This window comes from Cupressus sempervirens, chromosome 7 (assembly GCF_028749045.1).
Source record: "Cupressus sempervirens isolate cs-2001-9-10 chromosome 7, ASM2874904v1, whole genome shotgun sequence".
Taxonomy (NCBI): domain Eukaryota; kingdom Viridiplantae; phylum Streptophyta; class Pinopsida; order Cupressales; family Cupressaceae; genus Cupressus; species Cupressus sempervirens.
Window position 1 is genome coordinate 488567011 of NC_143124.1, and position 25435 is coordinate 488592445.

Sequence of the window (25435 nt, forward strand, 5' to 3'; positions counted from 1 at the left end):
AAAAGGCTTACAACTTTTTGATCCAAATCTCTTCAAAAAGTCTTTCAAGTACTTAGCTTGTGAGATGAAAATACCACCAATGTTTTGGACAATCTGCAATCTTAGGAAAAACTCCAATTCTCCTACCATGCTCATTTCAAACTCATTATTCATTTCTTCAAAAAAATTATCACTTGCTTCATCATTTCCTCCAAATATGATGTCATCAAAAAACATAACTATTATCAACAAACCATTGTCAATTTCTTTCAAATACAAGTTACTATATGTCGTACCTTTAGCAAATCCAAGTTTTGCCAAATAATTGTCCAACCTTGCATACCAAGTTCTAGGTTCTTGCTTCAGACCATGTAGAGATTTCTTTAGTCAGCATACCATAACTTTATCGTCTATCGATTGCTCAATATATACCTCTTCTTCAAGTTCTCCATTCAGGAAGGCTGATTTAACATCCATCCAATATACTTTAAACCTCTTATTCACTGCATAAGCCAAGAACATTCTTACTACTTCCATTCTGGCTACATGGGCATATGTCTCCTCATAGTGTATGCCTTCTTGCTATGATTAACCTTTGCATACAATTCTGGCCTTATTTCTCACAACTTCTGCTTGCTTGCTCATCCTATTTCTAAAAACCCATTTGGTTCCTATCACATTCTTGTCTTTGGATCTAGGAACTAACTCCCATATTTCATTCTTCACAATTTGATATAGTAATTTGACATGGATTGTATCGGGTGTATTATGTATACTGTCACACTGATTGTTATCAAGTGTATTACTCTAGACATTTATATTCAAATGAACTGCATTGTAATTACTCACATCAATTGGATAATCGGGAGTTCCTTAAATAAACATTATTATTGTTAAGGGTTGTCATCAAGTCTTATTAGCATTTGTTAAGGATTAGTTATGTATAGATGCAAATTAGTATTGTATACATTGAGGCATGACCACGTAGGGCCATGCCCCTACTTGATCATGTTTCAATGTATACATGTATTAGATTCATTTTCCATCTACAAATAAATATCAACACAGGCATATAGATCTCAGACTAAAAATTGAAAACAAGTTTCAGATAACATCAAACTCTAAGTTCAAGCTATCTATTTGACATCTATCTAGTCTATCATGGCAAGGAAATTAATCAGAAATACGTTTCTTGGTCTCCACCAAACAAGGTCTATAAGACTTTACAGAAGAATGTGGTTAAAATTTGATTTAATGATTGAATTGTTTGAGTCTTAATTATGTAATCAAGTCTTAGATGTAGTAGATCTTGCATTTTAATCCAAGTTTGTATTCATAGACAACATCAACCTGAGTTTTCAAGAGATAGTCTTTGGTTTAAAAAAATGTAAAGTGCAAATATTTGGCTTGAGGTGAAGATGGAGTTGTTCAATTATATGAAAGAATTGGTGAAGATTTTGAGCAAACTACAACATGAAGACTTCATGCACTAGCAAGCTACAAATCCAACCTTGAATTTCCAATGAAAATTGAAGTAAAGTATAATATCATGACCAAGTCTACAAACAATAAGAAAACCTATTCAAACTTGAGCTTTCTTTGGGAATCCAAGTTTAATTGGATTGCTCAACTACACCATACTTACATGACTTTTCCAAGTGCCAAATCAAGGTCAGAATGTCAAGAACAAATCAAGAATTACCAAGCATATTCAAACTATGTCAGTGAGGAAATTTTCATGTGAATGATTCTTCAGGGTAAAAAAATGAATGAAAATGAGGTGATTTGATAATATAGGCCATCACAATTGAAGGTCTAACAATGCTTCATATCGAGATATTTACCAAATTTATAAGATAAACACGCTAAGATGGCACCCATTCACCTTCAACCAGTCAATTCATGCCAAATATTCTCATAGAGGAGCTCAACAACATTATACTTGTACATAGATTCATTGATTTGCCAAAAGAAAAAAGGTCAAAGAAAATTAGCTTCTAAAAGAAGAATTGTTGCAAACAGAGTGATGTAATTTTTGATGCCAAGTATGCTCCAGACATAATGCACCAAAAGTCAAAATTTTATTTTCTTCCGATCTTTGAAAACATGACCTTTTTCTTAAAAATATTGTTGTTTTTTATTACCAAACATATAGATCATGAAGAACAAATGCCAAAATTTTCAACAAAATCCGTTATGTTTTCGATTTTTTCAATTTTGGTCAGTGCATTTTGTCTAGAGGATAATTAGGTCTGTAATTTTCTATTAGCTTCTACTGGACTATCTATTAAGATAATATCTTATACTTTCTATAATAGTCAACTACTTGTCTGTAGTCTGTCTTTCAGTCTAGATAGGAATGTTTCCTATCCCGTCTCTTTTTTCTTCAGTCCAGATAGGAATGTTTCCTATCCTGTCTCTAGTTTTGTTTCTAATTCCGTCTTCAGTCTACGTTGTTTCTTTTAGAAACAATGTCCTTGTAATTCTTTATAAGGAACACATTTGTTCCTCTGTTAATCAATGAATCATCCGAAAATCCGTTAATCTGCCAACTCTTCTTGAATCTTGTACCATGGTATTAGAGCTATTACTTAAATTTTTTCGAAAAAATTTATAATTTCTTCGTGAAATTATTTGTTTAAATTTTTTCAAAATTTTTTCTGTTGAATTTCTCTAAAACCCGCTTAGGGTTTTCGGCCTAGAGAAATTCCCGAACTCGGGTCTGCCTGTGTTTGTTCAGCACACTCTAGCCCCATTCGTCCATGCACATCGATCCTTGAAAAAAAATTTGCCATTTTTTATCAAGAAATCTGAAGTTTTTTCAAGTTTTTTTCAGCTAGGGCCGTTTTTTTTCGAAACCCTAATTTTTGGGGTCGAAAAAAATTTTGTTTGCAGATTCTTGGTGGGTTTTTCGAGAGCTCAATTGGGTTGTCATCCATTTTTTCTGGGTGCCTCAATTTTTGTGCCTCAATTTTCGAGCCAGCAGATCCAGAAAACGACAGCAGATTCCTTCTGGGTTTTTTGAGTTCTCTTCCGGGTCATTCTCTGATTCTTTTAGGTCTTTCGTATTTTTGCTTCGAAGAACGTGCTCACAAATTTTCACAATTTTTCATTGAAAAACGTGCCATGGCATCTCTAACAAATATTCTGCTCGAACATAATTCCAAATTCAATGGTCGCAATTATGGAACCTGGAAGTAGCGCATCATCGCAATCTTCGAATATCGAAACACCGATCAACTTGTTCTGGATGTTGCGCAGCGTTTGACTTCTCCGAGTCCTGATCATGATACATGGGATCTGAACAATCGAGAGGCAGTAATGCTTCTCAAACTATCCGTAGCTGATGACCAGCTTTCTCAGATTCCATCCGGCAAGACAACCGCTGAAATCTGGACACATCTAAAAGGTCTTCATGAGACTTCCGACAAGAGCAGAGCCTTCTGAATTTGTTTCTGTTTTTTCTGGGTTTGTTGATTTTCTCCTCAAAAATCATTTCAAGTTGTCTGTAATACACAAGGTTGTGTGAGATTCTGGGTTTGTTGATTTTCTCCTCAAAAATCATTTCAAGTTGTCTATAATACGCAAAGTTGTGTGAGATTCTGGGTTTGTTGATTTTCTCCTCAAAAATCATTTCAAGTTGTCTGTAATACGCAAGGTTGTGTGAGATTCTAGGTTTGTTGATTTTCTCCTCAAAAATCATTTCAAGTTGTCTGTAATACGCAAGGTTGCGTGAGATTCTGGGTTTTAGCATTTTTTTCAAAAAAACGAAGTTTTGTAAATGCAACTTATTTTGAGTCATAGCACTCTTCTGGCAAAGCTTCTTGGTTTCAGCATTCTGTAGATCCAAGGAGGGTCTCAATTATCACAGAATGTTCTGACATCCGTACGTTGACCATTAAGGGAGGGTATTAAGATAATATCTTATACTTTCTATAATAGTCAACTATTTGTCTGTAGTCCGTCTTTCAGTCTAGATAGGAATGTTTCCTATCCCGTCTCTTTTTTCTTCAGTCCAGATAAGAATGTTTCCTATCCTGTCTCTAGTTTTGTTTCTAATTCCGTCTTCAGTCTACGTTGTTTCTTTTAGAAACAATGTCCTTGTAATTCTTTATAAGGAACACATTTGTTCCTCTGTTAATCAATGAATCATCCGGAAATCCGTTAATCTGCCAACTCTTCTTGAATCTTGTAACACTATCATAATTGGACACACCTTTGCCAAGCTCTATGCCACAACACTGAACACTATTCTTACTAGAGAGCTTGACAGGAGAGATTGAAGAGCTAGAGGCTAGGCTGGGTCTCTGGCAGGCTACCAGAGCATGGACCACATCACGACATTAAGAGCTATTATTGAGGAGGCTCTGCACCGCTCTGCGAAAGTTTATTGTTGTTTCATAGGCTTCTGTAAGCCTTTTGACACTGTCCCACAAGGGGCCCTTTTCTAGTGGCTTAGAGACATCAAGATTTCAGAGATCTTATTGATGACTATTATGAGGTTATACGAGAACATTGTGGGTAGATTCAGGGCTCCTTAGGGTTTCTCAGTGCCTATCTAGAGCACTATTGGGGTGAAATAGGGTTGCCCTCTTTCCCCCACACTGTTTGGCATTTATATTGATGAACTTGAGACCTTCCTCAGAGAGTCTTCACTCCCAGGGGATGGTTGCTACTTGCACCAAGTTTTGATCTCCATTCTCCTATATGCCGACGATGTAGTCCTTTTAGCATCTTCTCTCAAGAGTCTTCAAAGGCTCCTAGACAATTTGGGCTCCTCCTGTGACTTGCAGCAACTAGCTGTGAACCTGACTAAGACTCGAGTTATGGTACTCAACCGTCTGAAGAGCTCTAATCTGCACTTTTATTTTTAGGGACAAGAGATTTAGATCGCCTCTTCTTACACATACCTTGGTATCAAGTTTTTGGGACATCACTTCAGTATGAGACCGGTCATCCAGGCTAGAGTTAACAAGGGGATGTGCTCCCTTGATATGCTAGAGAGACAATGCTTCAGACACCACTTCCAGGACATGATGTCCAAGTTGTCCCTCCTAGACTACTTGGTTAGACCTACAATGCTCTATAGTTCAGTGGTTTGGGGATTGTCTCTTCTCGACTCAAATTGGGCCTCTATTGATCGTGTTCAGATTCTACTTCTCAAACGCATTATGAGATGCCATAGATTCATCCTCCATGACATTATTTTGGCAAAATTCAGAGCTCATCCTTCCAGACTAGGTACCATTTTTTATCCATTTTGGTTTATTCAACGTCTTCGTAGCTTTGCAGACTCGGCGAATGATCATCACTGATATTCTTACTTAGCTTATTGCTCCTTTGTTGTTGTTGTTGCCTCGGATCCCTCCCCTAGAGATCAATGTTGGTACGCTCATGCAACCTCTTTGTTGAGCTCAATAGGGATTAATATTGACCACCTCCCTCCCTTCTAGTTTTGATTGGATGCTCCTGCTCATCTCCTCCTGTCACAACAGGACTTGAATGGGCATGTCAGGACAGACATTTATTGATAGTACATCACCACGACCTAGAGTAACCCGTCGAGGGGTTACGTCTTAAGATGGCCTTTCATGTTGAGCACTTCTTGGTTATCACTAATGAGGTTATTACGCGACCTAGCTACTTATCATGGCATTGGTGTCATGCCTTACGCATCTCCCTTGGATCTTTCAAGGTCAGCTCCCACCGCTTACGGATCCAAACTAATCATCATATGAGCAAAGAGGACCAAATTTGTCGTTTATGCTCCTTGTCAAAGGCTGAGACACAGACCCATTTCATCTTCCGCTACCCATCCTACTATAATATCAGTGGGAGGTTCTATTGCCTATTTAGAGAGTGTAGTTCCCTCATAGCTTACTTCATGTACACGAATCAAAGACGCCTGGCACTCTATCTCAGGGAGGCAATGCAATTCAAGGACTCCACTTTGCAGTGCTTGACCCCCCAAAAGGTCACGAATCAGCCCCTCATCGCCACCTTCTTCTTCTCCTCCTTGTCTCCAACAAGGGGGTGAAGTGGACCTCTAGTGCCAACAGTACCCCCATGGCTAGCCACTCGATCAATGAGACCCCGCACTAGGTTTAGTACTACTACTACTCTTACTCCTCAACATCATCACTCCCACAACTCGCAGCAACATACCAAAGGTCCATGCCCGAATTCATCTCATTCAGTGTTGGAGTTCTTTCAACGGAGGAAGGGTCCCTAGTTCGTGCAACTTGTTGGCCCCTTTGTTGTTTTGTTTTATTTTGTTCTCACTTGCTCTTTCCCAAACACCGTACAGTGTCTTTTAGTCCGCTACTTCCTTGCTTGTATGCTCTCAATCCCTTAGACCCTTGGTGGTCTTTTGTTGGACATTAATAGATTTATCTTATCTACATAACCATTTTTCTTTTTGTCCCTTATATACAATGTAATATTACTTATTGCCCCACAAAGTGGTGCTTTGACGTAAAAGTCGAGTATTTAATGCTTGAAGCAATTAGATAGGTTAAGGCTTTATTAGCATAATCTTGGCGCTTGATTTTGAATTGATATTGGTCACCATTATAATTAAACATTTGTTAAAGCCAAGGTTTTCTTAATTGTACTCGTTAGATTAGCTTTAGAGTAGAGAGGACTTGTTGAAATTGATACCATAATGCTATTAAAATGACAACCAATTCATTGTTGATGTTGATGGCAGATTACTTGTATTAATTTTGAACATTGTATGGTTTCTACATCCCTTCACTTAGAATAGACTTTACTTTAGGTTGAGCAAAAGTTGTCAAGTTAGATTAAAAAAATTGAAGACATCACTTTGTTAACTCGCATTGATCATACCACTAGCAGCTTGTTGATTGCATCTTCGTGTAACATAATAAACTAACATATTTATGAGCTTTTATTCAATTATTGCTTGCACATTGTTATGCATTGATGGATGATGTTAATAGAATAACAATAATAGTTTGAACATCTTGCATTTACCTTAAAAAATCACACTAACTTGGTTGATTTTGATGGCTAAACTAAGTCTCCAAGACTCGCAACAAGATTCACAATTTCTTGCATTCTACATGTACAATAACTTTATAAACCCTTTATCCCTTTGAAGCTTGTTGATTAGGAAAAGCTAGAGCTGAAACCCATTCAACTAACAACCTAAATTATTTTGTGATAACCAACATATCACATCATTAGAACTGAGTGAAAATCCATAGTAAGAAGGAAATGTGAGGTGGTCTCATTCGATGACACAATCCATATACATTGTTTAGTTGATCGGCTAGTTTAGCATTCTTAACCAATATCAAAAATAAATATTTTTGTCACTCAAAAAAGGGTGTCCGGAAAAGAACTTATTGTTCCTTTTAGTGCCTTCCTTCGTATGAGTTATTTGTTGAAATGAATGAAATAATAACCAAAGGGTGTAATGGTTAGCATCTAACACATGATTTAAATAAGGATAAACTATTAGTTGCTTTATAGTCTATGAAAAATAACAAAAGAACCTAAAGGACTGAAGTTTGCTTGTTCAAAAGGTAGTAGGAGTCACTGGGCCCTTGGTCTACTAACGAAGTTGAATGGCTCACGAAGAGCCCACTAGGGATCAAATCTTGCTAAGTGCAAGGCTCCGACATCATAAGCGATGAGGTCGGGATCGTACCCCAGGTGATTTTGATTGCGTGGATGCTCCTCAGTCCTTGCCTCTAAGCCGAAGAGGTTTCAAGCACGAGTGGGCCCATATTGAGTTCCTAAATCATCTTCGTGGTGGCCTTCACTAGTTAGTAGCTAGCAAGTTTCGAGCCACACAGGTCTGAACCCTCCATCAAAAAATAACTAGTAGGAAAAACTCCAAACTATGTAGAAATGCAATATGATATAATGAAATAAAAAACTTTTATCCAAAGTAATACTAACGCAGGTTCCAGCTCTACATGATTAAGTGTCTCTACAAAGTAATATAAATTCGTCTGAATATGACAAGAGGTCCATTGAATTCTCAACTGCCAAGCATTAGCTAATGGTAGTACTTTGGCTACGCCTTCTATCCTCTTTATTCCTAGCATCAATCCCAATTTGACCAACAAAGGTAGTGCTTTGGCTGCTAACCCCATGTAGCCAGCAATTTTCCCACAGAGCCTATTCTACGGAACAGAGGTGCTGCTGTTGTGGTCTCTGCCTTGAAGAATATTGTTCTTGCATCTACTGGTGATGGCATTATTGTTCTTCTGATAACATTGTGGGTGCTAGAGGTGTTGCCAAAAGTCCAAAATACCGCCTCTACCCTGTAGTAAATTTTCCTTGGTAATGATTTGTTCATGGGATGTGAAAAAATGAAGAATTTTTAATCTATGCAGGGTTTTGGTTTGCCGATTCAGCAATTTTTGGCCCTCTCTTCTTAACTAAAATGATTGGGTTTTGGATTTTATGAGGCCTATCGTCGTCGTGGGAGAGTCGAGCTCTTCCCTTGTGGAAGGGTTTCCTTCATTGCGTCATTTTACTCGTCTAAAGGATCTCATAATATTCCTACATACTCATATTGTTTGTATTGATTAACACAAACATGCTCATAACTAACCTGCACCATTTGAGATTTTTCTAAAAGGAGATTTTTTTAAACCAAATGAAAAATGCATGCAACTAAACCAGATGTTAGTAAACAAAATTGATTTTACAGTTGAAACAGGTTCCAAGCATATTTCTTCCACGAGACTAACATATTGCAAACATGGTCAGAATAGTTCAATAGTTTAAATAGTATGTAAATATCTTGCAAATAATAATTCCTATTTCGAAGATTTCATGCAGATAGCCCTTTATTATACTTGGACAAGGAAACCAGAAATGCAAACATATGTGCCATGAAGTCTAGCAAGCAACAGCGCTGATCAATTCTTTGGACCCTGCCAAACATCACAGTAGACATTGTAATTATTAATGATAAAGTATAAGGTTCCCAATAAAGACTAAAATACAGCTACAAGGATGACAGTTACCATTATCGCATTATAACAGACAGAATCCTCACAAATCACTTTGAATTCATTCAGACTAAAATATTGTACAAAGTTGAGAAGTAATATTATTCTTGAAAATAATAGAGGGATAAAGCATTTCCACAAGAAACAATTGGGGAAAACAATTTACGTACTTAGCAAGCAGAGGGCAATGTACAATCAGATGCTGTAATTTAATGGGTCATGTGAACATAAGTGCATTTAACAGTTCATTTTAAATTGATAAATAACATTTGAATTTGTGAAAATATTTGAATAGCATTCTCCAGTCCCGTGTAGCAAACCTCAGAAGTGAACAATGGCATTCGTATCATATTTAGACAAATGGGTATATAATGTGCTGTCATTTTTGGATTAAGAGTAAAACCATTTTAGCAGGCTCCTCAACCCAATTTGCAGCAAAACATAAGCATAAAGATGATTGACCCCAAAAAAATATTCTACTACTCAGCTTCAGCCTTCTTGTGACTGGAAAGCAACCTACTCATCTTACACTATGGCAGCACATTCCTTGAAATCGTCACACCCTTAACGAAGGGATGGGATATCAATACAGATTTAAGGTGCTTTCTTTTGGTATGCATTGTCAAGCACGATTCTGAGGTTTACAAACACAGTAATTATATAACTGAATCTGTATTTAGGTTAATAGTACAGATTAGATACAAATGGTGATTTTAGATGGTCATGTGCTGAATAGAAGAACATTCCAAATATGTAATCACATATAAGGAAAATGGAACAGTACCTCAGTCTTATTAGTAGAATTTACATATTGTTCGACCAGAAAATATCTACGTGCACAAATCTATAGAAGTTGCCTATCCATTCATCGAATATGATAATAGATTGTGTATAAAAGGTCTTACTATAAGAAACCTAAGAAATCAAAATGCGAGGTTAGGATGACAAATGAGTAACATTGGCACATAATATAAGACACTGTTTCCAGAACCCTATTTTATGATTAGAAACACAATAAAGATGGTTGCAAGCACAGTTTTAGCTTTTCAATGAATTAAATCCAAAAACCACAAGGGTTAATTTAATTTGCCCTTTTTCTTATTCCACATATTTAATGCGTACAGAGATAAAAAGAACCAACAAATGCAAGCATTGACTTGATGGAGAAAATATATACATATATTGATAGATTCCTTATTTATTGCATGTCAATAGTCAAGGCAATGACCTTGTTGATGAAATAGGAATCCCAGGTACAGAAGAGCAAAATGGGCACCCCTTCCAAAGGACTGGATTCAAATACAGTTTTAAAATTGTCACAGAAAGCAATCTGGAATACGGGGTTCAAGGATCCCTACTCCAAGATCAAAAGGGAGAACCAGTTGCTGTTCCCTCTACTTTTCTCTCACATTCTATAAAAAATGAGGCAAAATGGTAATCCTTGATTGAAGACCTGCACACAGGTAAGCTTCTGAGCATCGAAAATCTCATCATATAGAAGAACCCCAAGAGATCATTAATGCCCTCACCAAAAGGGAAACAACAAACTGGAAACTTCAATACTTCTCTAGACACCTCTTGAGCTGCTTTACTACTACAAAAACTGTCAACCCTGACTCCCCTGATACTTAATGCTATTACTAGCTTTACTCTACATCATTCCGGTAGGCTAACATATTTCAAAAGGATGGCAATAGGGGGAGATTACATTTAATGTTAATGTTACCGTGAACTCCCCAAAGATGCTGCAGTTGCATTTTTTTTAATTCTTCTAATCTTAGTTCATGCGACCAGTTGTATTCCTTCCCCCACGGTCAGTTCCTTGTCTCATTTTATGTGGGCTTCTACGGATTGTAACGCTTCCTCCACCTGCATGTTTACCTCACATCACACCTCCTCTTATGACTCCTAACACTCTTCATCACCTCCCTGTAACAGACAAACAAGCATGCAAAAGTTGGACAAGCGGTCTGCAAAGCCATTATGAAGAAAGAAAATATTGCCAAGCTAAAAGCCATTATGAAGAAAGAAAATATTGCCAAGCTAAAACTTACTGTTCATTGCTCTCTGTGAAGGTGGACAACCATTCATTTTGTGATTGGGACAACAACCCCGTTCACCCTGCATTTCTGATCATTTCACTAAATTCCCGTTTGTGTCTGCAACGTCATATTCTCAGGGGACAAGGTTGTGAGTAGACGGTGATGGTAGCTGAAGTTAATCACAACACCTGAAAAAGCATTTATCGGGTGTGGAGCTGAAGTCTCATCGGGCTATACAGTTCTTTGTTATCCCAGACAATTACAAGAAGAGAATGGTCGTGTCCAACATACTCATCCACTGAACACTAAGGGTCAATTATCTGATAATCGACATCCTCATTTCCTCACTGCACACGGCATTACAATCTTCCAAGTGACAACCACAGACGTTTGATTTTCTGATGAAATTATTACAGTTCAACAGTGGCATTAGGTGTTTATATCTTGGTTTAGAAGCTATCAGACCCTTTCCCCAGTGAAGCGTGTGTTATCATGAAACTATTATTTGATGTCCAAAAGTTAAAACCCAATTGGGATTCAGTTCTGAAGGAATCTTTAGAACTAGGGTAAGTTCAGGTAGACTGTTTTTTTAATCAGAAGTTACAAAATACAATTTTCCTTCAGTTCTATGAATGTATTTGATTCTCACGTCATTTCACTCTGTTGTCCAGATGTTTTAAGTTCGACAGAAATTCTTTCCCTTAACATAGTCCATGCTCTGTTCACGGGTTAAGTGTGGAGTTATATCTTGCATTGAACTGCATATCAGAACCATAAGTATCTGTTCTGATTTCTTTGCATTAACAGTTTGCTTTATATATATATATATATATATAATTACTCTGCCAGAACCAAAAGCATTATAGAGGCACGACATAATTCCTTAGTGAACAGCAAGGGCTATCAAAGTGGTATCAGAGCAGCAAACCTGCTGCCTAGTGGGCTTTCACCTTGAATGCACCGATACAACAGAGACCCTCATTGAATTTAAAGGCCCCTAAAAATTCCAGAGGGCAGAACAGCCTGAGAGATTACTGGAATACATTCAATGGCCAAAAGAGTTCCAAATGCTGCTGAGGAAGCACATTGAGAAGCAAGTGAAACCTTAAGAGCTCTTAGAGAAAGGAAAAATAATGTTGCTGATGTACTGCAGCAGCTTACACAGGCTATATGGCAGATGAATACTGGGCGTAGAAGACCCCAAAGTCATCACAAAGAAGGTGGTAGTGCAGCAGGAACACCAGGAGGCATGGGAGCACCCACTCGAACCAAAGACAAGACATTTAGTGGTATTTGCTGAACACAATGATGAGGTTGAGGTTGTTAATGTTGGAGCAGTCGGAGACATTCCAGATGATGTCATGGCTACATATGTTGAATGGGATTTGTTTCCAGACAATGTTAAGGCAGTCTTAAGCTTTGTTCAATATATGGGACAGAGAAGGGAATTAGTGAGAGCTAGATACAATAGGATAGGATAGGAGGCCAAGGGCCCCAAATAGGGATCTAAAGCATGCTATGAACAAACTCACCTTACCCATATTTGATGGCAACGGAAAGACTGAAGCCAGAGTATGGATATATAAGTTGGATACATTTCTTACTCTCAAACCAATGTCTAAAACTGAAGCAATCAAGTTTGCTACTATGCATTTCGATGGACCAGTTTACAATTGTTGGCATCATAGCTTAGTCACTCAAGATCATGGCATGAATAACACTTATGAGGAGTTTACTAACAAGAAAATAAGCAGATTTGATCGGAAGGAAATAGAATTTTATTATGGGGAGTTAGCTCTACTTAAGCATAGTTGTGCTTTGAACACCTATATTGATGAATTCCAACGAATATCTATTATGGTCCCCAACATGACTGAAAACAGGAAGGTGATGTTGTTTGTGGAAGGATTGAGCAAGAGATTCAAGGGATTTGTCAAAGTGCTGAAACCAAGTACTCTCCAAGATGCAATCAAGATGGCACTTGATTTAGATAGCTCATCTTCAACTGTTCAGCCTCCCAAAAAGCGTTTTAAGGGGCCCAAGACCAATCTGAAATCTTCAAATCAGATAAAGGGTATTCCACCAAAAACAGATTTTGAGTCAAGGAATGAACTAAGGAGGAATTTATGCTTCACATGCAAGGAACCTTGGTCACCGGATCATAGATACCTAGGTAAGGGTAATGTTCACTCTATTGAAGTAGTTTCAGATGATGAAAATGAAGCTAACATATCTGATGACAGCAATAAGGATGGTGTTCATGAGCAGGCCCAAATAGAGAAGGTGGAGAGACAGGTTTCTGATCAGTCACCTTCAATTGCCACCCTCTCAGAAGTTCCTACAGTCAGTCTTATCCGTCTTGAGGGAACAGTTAAAGGGCAGAAATTGGTTTTCTTGATGGATATATAGAAGAAAAGAGGAAGTTTCAGGTGAATGCAATTCCGCACTTAGATGTTAAGGTTGTGGGTGGAGATCTTAATTGTTCAAGGATGGTTTCTCGGCTTGAGGTTCAGTTGGGTAGTTACACACTTACTGCAGATTTTTATGTGATTGAGTTTAACATGATATGCTATTTTGGATCTACAGTGGCTCGAGACTCTTGGCAGGTTTACCATTTATCATGATCAGAAACAGATTGAGTTTACCATATAAGAGGAGATCAGCTAATCATTCTCAGAGCTATGGCCAATAGGGGTCCCAAGATCATTTCAGCTCATAGGATTAAGTCCATTTTGGGACATGATGACACAGAGTGTGCAGCACATTGTTTTATCTCCACTAAGTCTGTTTCAGATTTAGGACAGCAGCATCGTATCAATAATCAATTAGTGTTAGACAAGCACAAGGTTGTTTTCAGTGATATTGCTACTAGTATACCACTTGACTATGGATTTAAGCATGTGATAGAATTGGAAGAGGGTGTGAAACCAGTTATTACGATGCCTTATCATCGCCCTAGGCACTATAAGGAGATAGAGAGGACCATTCAAGAATTGCTTGATATGGGGCACATCAAACCAAGCATTGACTCTACGTACATGCATTGAATATAGAGCACTGAATAAGAGGACTATTGAGAACATGTATATACATGGGACTGTATTTTTTGAAGATCGATCTTTATTCTGGGTACCATTAGATTAAGGTTTGTGAAGATGTACATAAGACTACATTCATATGCCATTATGGGCACTATGAGTTTTTGGTGATGCCCATTGGAGTATTGGACTCGCCAATGCACCTACTATATTTCAATCATGCAGACCACATATTAAATAAGCAGTTGTGCAAATTTGTGTTAGTATTCTTTGATGACATTTTGCTTTTCAACATTACGTGAGAAGAGCATTTACAACATTTGGATAAGGTTTTGAGTATCATGAAGTGGCATTCTTTGTTTGCTAAAGATTCCAAATGCAATTATGGTTTGACAAGGATCTTGTACCTCGGACATGTTATTGGAGCTAATGGGGTCAAAGGTTCACCAGAAAAAGATACAGGCTATACTAATTTGGTCGCCACCAAAGAATGTAACTTAAGAGGATTCCTTGAATTTGTTCTTATTACAAGAGGTTTGTGAAGGGATTCTCTCAACTTGCAGCACCACTCACTGACTTCACAAAGGCAGGTGCTTTCAGATGGTCTACAAATTCGGAGATGATATTTGATAGGGTCAAACAGGTGATGAGTGCATGCCCAGTCCTAGCATTGCTAGATTTCACTAGACCATTTATTTTGGAGTGTAATGCCTAAGTAGTGCTAATGATGGATAGACATCCTATTACTTACGAGAGCAAGAAATTGAAAGATTATGAAAAGTTGTATTCCACCTATGACAAGGAGATGCTAGCCCATCATGCATGCTCTAGCTAAATTCAGACAGGTTGGACAATTTGTAGTAAGGACTAATCATAACAGCTTGTGCTTCTTCTTGGCAAAAAAGGTGCTGAATGAAAGCCAACAAAAATAGATCAGCAAGTTACAAGCTTACAATTTTAAATTTGTGTACAATAAGGGAAAGAACAAAGTACTTGCAGATGCACTTGCCAAGAGACCAGCCAATGCTACATGTTGTGCTATGTCCGAGATTTCAATTGATAGGAAGTCTCAACTATTAGTTGAGTATTCCAAGAACATGTTTGCTTGTGAGATCATGGATGGGCAGATTTGGGATGATAGATTACAATGTTGTTAATGATGTTATCTACTACAAAAACAAAATTTATTTAGTCCCTAAATCCAAACTTAAGAGGCAGATTATGATAGTCACTCGTGATAATCCTACAGCAGGGCATCCAGGATACTTTAAAACCTACAGTCAAATTAGAGAGTGATTTTTGTGAAGAGGCCTCAAGGATGTGTCCTTCAGTACATGAGGACATGTATGACTTGTCAGCAAAACAAATCAGAACACGCATTTCCAGAAGATCTGTTGCAGCCATTACCCATCCCTAAACATAACTGGGAGAGTATATCCATGGATTTCATCACAGGACTACCAAAGGTGCAGGGTAAGGATAGCATATTCATGGTGGTGGATAGATTGACAAAGTATGCTCACTTCTTTTCTATAGCAGCCGATTGTACAGCTTCACATGTGGCAACATTGTTCTTTAGAGAGATTTGTAGGCTGCAAAGTCTTCCTAGAACCATAATCAGTGACAATGACAACAAGTTTCTTAGCAACTTTGGCAAGAGTTATTCAGAATGGTTGGGACACAGCTGACATCCAGCACTAGTTACCATCCTCAAACGGATGGGCAGACAAAGACTCTGAATAAATGGATTGAGGGGTACCTTCGCAATTATATTTCAAGACAGCAGCAGGATTGGCTCAAATGATTCTACTTGGGTGAATATTGTTACAATTCGACTTATCATATGTATATTGTCATGTCTCCTTTCAAGGCATTGTACAGTTATGAACCGTTACCTTTTAATGATTTAGCCTTAACTGACAGTCGGGCACCATTGACTAAGAAGTGATTACAAAAGCAACTAGATGCCTCCCAGCCCTTAGGGAAAATATGCAGCAGGCCTAGAATCAGCAAAAGATCTATGTAGATCACCACAAGACTAAGTGATCTATTGAGGTTGGGGATTTGGTATTCCTATGCCTCCAGCCTTATCGACAGAGTTCAATTAAACAAAACCGGTACAGAGAAGCTTCAGCCAAGATTTTATGGATCCTATAGAGTCCTGACAAGGATTGGGAAGGTTTCTTACGAGCTGGAGTTGCTAGATGACAGCCAAAAACAACAATGTCTTCCATGTCTCCTATCTCAAGCAGGCCATCGGACAACATACAATGAGTTCACCGGGGCTGCCCCCACTCAATGAGGAAGGAAGATTAGAACTGATACCTATTGAGGTGTTAGAGACTAGGGAGAAACGACTGAGATGTGAAACCATTAAAGAGTACCTCGTTCACTGGAAGGAGCTACCTATTGAAGACACCACCTAGGAGGAGGAGCACATTCTTTAGTTAGCATCCAGCTCTGAGATTGCTAGAGGACCAGCAATCCCGAGAAGGGAGGATTGTCATGTCCCCCCGACTCCCTTGACACTTAACACTTCACTAGCTTACTACACCATTGGACAACATACAGTGAGTTCACTGGCGCTGTCCCCACTCAATGAGAAAGGAAGACTAGAACTGATACCTATTGAGGTGTTAAGAGACTAGGGAGAAACAACTGAGATGTGAAACCATTGAAGTGTACCTAGTTCACTGGAAGGGGCTACCTATTGAAGACACCACCTAGGAGGAGCACATTCTTTAGCATCCAGCTCTGAGATTGCTAGAGGGCCAACAATCTCAAGAAGGGGGACTGTCATGTCCCCCCGACTCCCTTGACACTTAATGCTATCACTAGCTTACTACACCATTCCGGTAGGCTAGTATATTGCGAAGGGATGGCAATAGGGGGAGATTACATTGAATGTTAATGTTACCATGAACTCCCCAACAATACTGCAGTTATGTTTTCTTTTTAATTCTTCTAATCTTAGTTCGTAGTACCAGTTGGATTCCCTCCAAAGACAGTCAGCTCTTTGTTTCATTTTATGTGGGCATCTACGGATTGTAACGCTTCCTCCACCAGTGTGCTTTCCTTACATCTCACCTCCTCTTCTGACTCCTAACGTTCTTCATCACCTCCCTGTAACGGACGCACAAACATGTAAAAGTTAGTCGAGCAGTCTGGAAAGCCATCATGAAGAATGAAAATATTGCCAAGGTGAAACTAACTGTTCATTGCTCTGTGAAGGAGGACAAACCTTCATTTGTCATTGAGACAGCAACCCCTTTCACCCTGCATTTCTAATCGTTTCACTAAATTCCTGTTTCTGTCTGCAACGTCATATTTTCAGGAGACAAGGTTGTAAGCATATGGTGATGGTAGCTGAAGTCAATCGCGACTTTTGAAAAAGCATTTATCAGGTGTGGAGCTGAAGTCTCATTGTGCTGCACAGTTCTTTGTTATCGCAGACAATTACAAGAAGAGAATTGTTGTGTCCAACATACTCATCCACCGAACACTCGGTCAATTGTCTGATGACCGACATCATCATTTCCTCACTGCACACAGCATTCCAATCTTCCAGGTGACAGCCACAGAAATTATTACAGTTTGACTGTGCCATTAGGCATTTATATCTTGGTTTAGAAGCTATCAGATCCTTTCCCCAGTGAAGCGTGTGTTATCACAAAACTATCATTTGATGTCCAAAACTCAATTGGGATTAAGTTCTGAAGGTTTGTTTACAACTGGGATAAGTTCAGGTAGACTTTGTTATCAGAAGTTACAATATACAATTTTCCAATCAGTTCTATGTATGTATTTGATTCTCCCATTATTTAACTCTGCTGACCATGGTTTAATGTTTGACAGAAATTCTTTCCCCTAACTTTGTCCATTCTCTGTTTGTGAGTTGCATGTGGAGTTATATCATACATTGAACTGTGTATCAGATCCATGTGTCTGTTGTGATTTCTTTGCATTTATATATAAACAAGTTACTCCGCCAGAACCATAAGCATCAAAGAGGCACAACACAATCCCTTAGTGAACAGCAAGGTCTATCACAAAAACACATCCTCTCATTGTTTTTGAGAGGCGAATTGCTCAACTGATCATTCAGCACTACGAGATGCTTTTGGAAGTTCCACAGATGTTGAAAGTATTCACTCCTCTAAATGGTAGGGGCTCCTGGAAATTCTAATCATAGAATACCTCGGGGCTTCTCTCTTCACATAAGATTTGCACTTCCACTCTTCATGCAACATAGCACCACATTCAGCTTGGATTGTGAAAACATAAAGGCTATATATTCAGCAATCAAGATGAGACTAATGGCTATATATTCAGCAATCACGATGAAACTTACTGTACATCTACTCGCACAATCCAATGCTGCTGATTGTCTCACCTATCATCATATCTCACTGCTTTCATTTCCTTACTTCCCACGTGAAAACCACTCTTGTTCCTCACAGCAGTGATTTGCTTCCTGCTTGTTTTGACATGGATAGGAGAGAAGAAAATTGATCAAAACATAAGCTAAGTTGATCTAGGACTCCATGAGACACAGGGTCACAACTCAAGGGGCACTTCCATTTAAGTGTTCTATAATATCCTTCCTTAGGAAGTTGAGACTACAGCAGATGTTGGACTATAATCAAGGGTTATCGTAGGTCAGCAGAGTGGTTAGGGACCTAATCAGGATTAGTGAAACCTTGCAGGGAGTTTTATAAACCTTACCAGATATGCAAATGCAGTCTCCTATTTTTTAGGAGACTGGAAGATGGTCCAGGAGGCATTTTCGGTCATTCCTGATGGTTTAAGACAATTTCCAAAATTTTCAGAGGGTCCTATTTTTTAGGATGGGACTAACAATGGCCCTGCTATATTTAGACATCACCCTTGGACTTTCAACAACACTCGGTTTCCAGTCCGGAGTCCAAGAGATGATTTCAGGAATAAAATGGAATATAGAAGCAGATCAAGACTTCTGGGAACAAAAACTCCCTAGAGATTGGAAGGTTGGATGAAAACCCAACTTTCCTTGGAGGGTGAATTCATTCAAAATTCATCATTGAGCAGACTGATAAAGGAATCAGCATTTCAGATTTATTTGAGGAGCAGATTCAAGGGTATTGATTGAATATCTGGGTTGCTTGGGCCTATATATTAGCAAATCAAGCATGTTGTACCTCTTGTGGATCAATTGCACCAAATAGTAGTGTCCGCTTACTGTTTTTACAGGTTATTTCAGACCCCTTCATTAGCATAGAAATCAGAATATAACCAGCAAATCATTGTTCTTTAAGTAGACATGCCTTGATCGTCCTGGACAGCACTTAGGTGTTAAGAGAATTAGAATGCTGCCATACAGACCAAGACAAACGAATCAGATCTGCGATATTTCCAAAATAATTCTTTCAGATCAGAACTTGTAATGGTATGTAATGCATATAGACGTCAAAAAAATTCGGAGTTTGAATTCATTTTGGTTCAAGTTGTCATTTACCTTGTTTAACATTTTATTTGTATTCATCATCATCATTTGGCACACATTTTAAAACAAGTAAAATGTTTCTTTTGAACACAAAAAATACAAAAAATCAGAATATTGCAAAATGTTGAAACAGCAGAAAATTCATTGAAATATTAAAAAAATTAACAACTTACAGTCATCAAATCTGAAGGGATCTTTCAGAGGTATCAGAGCACCATCCTGCCCGCCTGAGAGCATTATGATTATTTCTATGTGTATTGGACGGATTGGGACAGCTATTACACTCCGAAGAGAGCGCAAGCGCAATTGAATGTTAATAAAAGTATGACAGCAGGTGTAATTATGGTTGACATACATAATGTTAGCAAGAGTCCCTTCCTGTGAGATGGACAAAATTAGCACGATGATCCAAATCATGAGTTATTTAGAACTCTCGTTAATACAGAACCACTTATTGTGCAGGGCTTAATGCAGATAAGTGGAACCCTTAACAGATTGGATTTAGATCGCCCTAGCGATAGACATGACAGGTTGGACAAGTAAATATCAGCTGCAGGGAGTCATGGGGGTAGTAGAGCTCCAGCCTCATTGGATAGTGCATTTGACTCTCCTCTGCATATTAGAGCACGTACATGGACAATTGACAAACCTATGCACATCCATTTTCCGCATAGAGAGAAGCTACCATTAGTTGACCCACTTGAGGGCATGAAATTTCAAAATGATGTTATGGCAACTAGTAATGAGTTGGCACATCTTCCAGAGCATGATAGAGATGATTTTCCTCCATATCAGTATTGTGCACAATGTAGAGACTATTAAGGAAACCGAGAGGTCTATATATACAAAAGAATAAAGCGATGTTTCCTTAGGAAACTATCAAAAATAATAGAGATGTTCTATTCTAACAGATAAAGCTAAAAAAGAAAAAGCTAACTAAAGCTAACTAGATATTTACAATAGATTACCATTAACTAATAATACACAATTATCTATTATTATAATACCCTCCCTTAATGGTTAATCTATCTAGAACACCAAGTTGTCTTCTGAATTTGACAAACTTATTAGGACCAAGAGGCTTGGTGAGAATGTTTGCTGTCTGATTTGTTGTAGGAACATGCTGCAAATATATAGTCTCGTCTTCAAACAGCTATCGTATGTAATGACAATGAACATCCACATTCTTGGTTTGTTCATGGAAGACTGGATTTCGTGCTAACTTGATAACGCCTTCATTATCAACAAACAAAGTAGTTGGTCCTACTGGTGACATCTGCATATCCCCAAGCATCTGACAAAACCAAACAGCTTCACATCCTGCCTTAACAATCCCTCTATATTTGGCTTCTATAGAGGAGAGAGAAACTGCCTGCTGCTTCTTAATAGTCCATGTGACTGCACTAGATCCCAAACTGAACACATATCTAGAAGTTGACATTTTATCATCAACAGAGCTTGCCCAATCTGAATCTGTAAACCCATTGAGTTTAGGATTAGAACTTCAAGAGTTCAAAAATCCATAATCTAAAGTGCCCTTCACATAAAGAAGCACACACTTTTCTATCATCCAATGATCAGCCTTAGGAGTTGTCATAAAGCGTGAAATATAACTAATTGCGAAGCTGATATCAGGCCTAGTAGCAGAGAGGTAGATGAGGCTGCCTATTAGTTGCTTGTATGCAGTATCATCAACAGAAGGAGAATCAGACTTTGCCGATAACTTGAGACCTTTCTCAATAGGTGTAGATGCAAGCTTGCAATCTTGCATACGGAATTTGTCTAACAAGGCCTTGGCATATTTGGATTGAGAGATGAATATACCAAAAGATTGTTGCCAAACTTCAACACCTAAGCAATAATGCATGAGCCCAAGGTCAATCATATAATGCTGAGAAGCCATAGCTAAGTCTTGAGAATCACCAAAATTAGTTAAGTTTGAAAAGACCATGATCCTCAAGACCCACTACAACAGTAGACTTAGTCGCCCGATCAGTGATGGTGCACTGATGTGAATTGAAGGTGACTACCAAGTGTGGAGAATGTCACAGCAACAGACTGACAGAGAGTAGATTTAGTTCCATCCCTGGAACATGGTACACATCAAGAAATATGAGATTCCTCCCAACAAACTAAATCTAGATGTTGCCTTTGCCGACAACCGTGTGCTCTTCTCCGCCACCAGAAATAACAGAGTCTGAATAAGGCTGGTAGTCAATAAACTAGCCTCTGCGGTGAGTGAAATGATGAGAGGCACTTGAATCAATGTACCAAGCAGATGACTTGACATATTTTGCAGGTCGTTTAGCCATGAAGGCTTAAAAGGCAGATTTCGCCTGCTTAGTGTGCTCTGCACTATTCGCTTTGGGCTGCAAACTTGATTGCTTAGACTATGCAACTAAGCGTTTCAGACATTCAACCTTCATGTGTCCAAACTTGTGGCAGTAGTTGCATTGAATGTTCTTTCAGGAATAATCTGATGCTGGAGCAGAAGACTTCTGCTGAGATGGCTGCTAAAACTTGCCTTTATCCTTCTAAAAGGATTTTGAAGCAAAGGCTTGCTCTGTGGAGGTGGAACTGGCACTACTACCGAACTATTGTTTACATCGATCTTGCTGAAGCAGCAGTGTGCAGAGATCAGTGAACTTCAAATCAACACCAAAAGATGTGATGTTGAGAGTCTCAATAAAATGCTCATAGGACTTTGGTAAACTCCGAAGAGTGATAACCACAATATCCTCTTCCTCCATCTTGTGACAAATGGAAAGTAACTGATCACCGATCCTAAATCCGATTTAGGTGTGCCTAAAGCGAGGTGCGCTCATCCATGACAATAGAAAACAAAGTGCTTTTAAGAAAGAAGGCTCTGCTTTTGTTAGAAGTATCATGAAGACCTTTAAGATATGTCCAGATCTCGGCAACTGTCTTGCTAGAGGGAGTCTGAGAAAGTAGATCATCAACCACGGATAATTTGAGAAGCAACACCGCCTCTCAATTGTTCAGATCCCATGTATCTTGATCAGAACTAGGAGTACTCGGACGTTTCGTAACACCCAAAACAAGTCGATCAATGTTCCGATATTCAAAAATTACAATGATCTGCTACTTCCAAGTGCCATAATTTCAACCATTGAATTTGGAGTTGTGCTCAAGCAGAATGTTTGTCAGAGATGCCATGGCACGTTTTCCAATAAAAACCTATGAAAATCTATGAAGACACATTCTTCGAGGCAAAAAATGGAAGACCCAAAAAAAGGGAGAGTGACCCAGAAAAGAGCTCGAAAAACTCAGAAGGAATATGTTGTTGTTTTCTAAATTTGTTGGCTTGAAAATCGAGATACCCAGAAAAACAAACAACCCAATTAAGCTCTCAAAAAACCCACCAAGAATCTGCAATCAAAATATCTTTTTGAGCTCAGAAATTAGGGTTTCGAAAAAACCCTAGTTGGCAGGAAGGGAGGCGTTTGCAGGCAGAAAAATGGTCGATTTCTTCTATAAAGATTGGTTTCCTACCAAAACATCAAAGATTATGAAGAAAAAAACACCTGAAAATGGTGTTTCAGGCTTTTTTTTTTAGAAAAACATGGTTGTTAAAAACGTCTTAAAAAACACAAGAGTTTGCTTCAGATCATGACCATGGAAAAGCGGCATCCTTTGTTGTGTATAGGTGTGATTTGTTCTTTGAAAACAAAACCAAACAAACTCTAGTTCAAAGCAAATATTCCAGACAAATAATTTTGAAAATAGCTTCTGATAATTTCGGAAAGGAAATTATTATTTTCGAAAAAATTTAAAAACCCTTGCTCGGATACCATATTACGGAAGTAAATGGTAAATACTTCCTTGTTATTAACAGAGACCAAGAGGTCTATATATACAAAAGAATAAAGTGATGTTTCCTTAGGAAACTATTAAAAAGAATAGAAATATTTTATTCTAACAAATAAAGCTAAAAAAGTGAAAGCTAACTAAAGCTAGCTAGATATTTACAATAGACTACATTAACTGATAATAGACAAGTATCTATTATTGCGATAGAGATAATACGAGAAACCTTAGTGATTGATGACCTAGACAACAACATAAGTGTGACCTCAATTAAGTTATTAGCAAGCTCAATTTATCATCCTTTGACGCTAGTGGGAAGATCAATGCACAAGCTTGAGTGCACAAGCTTGACATCTACTTTTCACTTAAGTCGATGCCTAAGAAAAGAGCTATTTAGTTTGCAATATTATGTTTGGATGGTGTGGCTTATGATTGGTGGCATCATGGTTTGGTTACCCAACATTATGGACTCGTTCATTCTTACAAGGAATTCATTAAGCAATTAATTGACGAATTTGACCTAAGGATTTTGAGTTGTACTACTATGATTTAGCATTACTTCAACAAACTAGACACTTTAAAACTTATATTGATGAGTTTGAACACATTATTGGTATCATTCAAAGGATGCTTGATGGGCATGTGTTGATCTTGTTCACTAAGGGTTTACATTCAAGCTATGAGGTTTTCTCAAGGTTTTTACACCTAGCTGCCTACCTTAGAGCTTGATACCTACCACTATTTCTTCTAAGTAGGATAAGAAGTCATAAGTAGGAGATATTTTCCACAACAAGTCAAATTATGATATTGCTATCAGGATTTAATTGTGTAGTTTTTGAGTAAAACTCATTGACCCATGTTTCATAAGTAGTGATTCACATGAACCCATCTCTCGTGATAATAAATGGAACACTTAGCACTAATTGGATCTACGTGATGCTCACAAAGGTTAGGCACCATGACTTCCCAGGGGGTCACTCATCCCAGTACTACTCCAGCTTGAGCACTCTTAACTACGGTGTTCCCTCCATGGTTAAACCCACTCTGCTTGCAACCAGAGTGGGTTTAGAACTTGGAGCCATTTGAGAGGCATTCTACACAACGCAAAAGCATGCCACCTAATGGAGCTCTAATTTCAGAGGCTCCATTTTTTGCACAAGAGCTTTCATATCATATACTGATGATTATAAAGAATCAAATTATATAAGGAACAAAAACCTACTGCAGTGCACCAAAGATTCAAAAAAGTCTATTCTAACAGCTAGACAACTTTTTTCAAATCAGAAAACCCAACCAATACCATCTCCACAGCATTTGTCGCCCAACATAGAATCATTCTCCAGTAAATTTAAACATGAAGTCATTGTGCCTTCGGAGAAAATTGCACAAGATAGACATGGTGTTGGAAACATATGGCAGTGCTTGCCATCCTCATCTACAACTCATGGAGGATCACCACTTTCAATCCCCTCACAACCATTGGGTTTTGTAAGGAGGTCATCCTCACTGAATGGTCGTAGATCATGTCCTATGAATGAAATGTCTTTGCATCCTCTTGAATCTCAGGCAATGCCTATCAGTTCAAGCAATTCTGCTATCCCAACAACTCCTGCATTGAGTTGTTGTGCACAAAATCAGACAGAAACTATACAATCATACTCTTCTATTTGTAGTGAAAAGAATTCTTTCAACAAATATAACTGTTTCAAACTACAAAAAATGGGATGGCATCAGCTGTATCGGCATCAAGGGAAATGAGGAGCATAAAAGATGCACGCTTATGCTTGACCTGAATGCTCCTAGTAATTCTAAGGAAAATGAAGGTGAACAATGCATATGGGAGAATGAGAATGATGATAACACTTCACCTTATGACTATTGGTTCACAATACCAAGAATAATTTAAAGACCATGTCAACTATGGTAGACAAATTGGAGAAGCCACATGTCTGAGAAGATATACTGTCATAAAAACCGATGCCTAACTTGGTCGAGTAAATGGCAATGCATATATCCCTGTCATCGCGTGAAAATTTTCCGTTGTCTTTAATTGCCCACTTCATTAGATCATTA

At 38.3% G+C, this 25435-nt stretch overlaps 1 protein-coding gene across 1 annotated transcript in view; it reads right to left on the bottom strand.

Moving 5' to 3' along the window:
• Positions 1-8643: 8643 nt before the first annotated feature.
• The window catches only part of LOC149547678 (excitatory amino acid transporter), a 41317-nt gene continuing 24525 nt past the window's right edge, over positions 8644-25435 (bottom strand). Inside the window, exon 4 of the mRNA XM_089791756.1 lies at positions 8644-8894. The gene's annotated coding sequence lies outside the window, so the exon portion shown is untranslated. The remainder of the gene's footprint in view (positions 8895-25435) is intronic.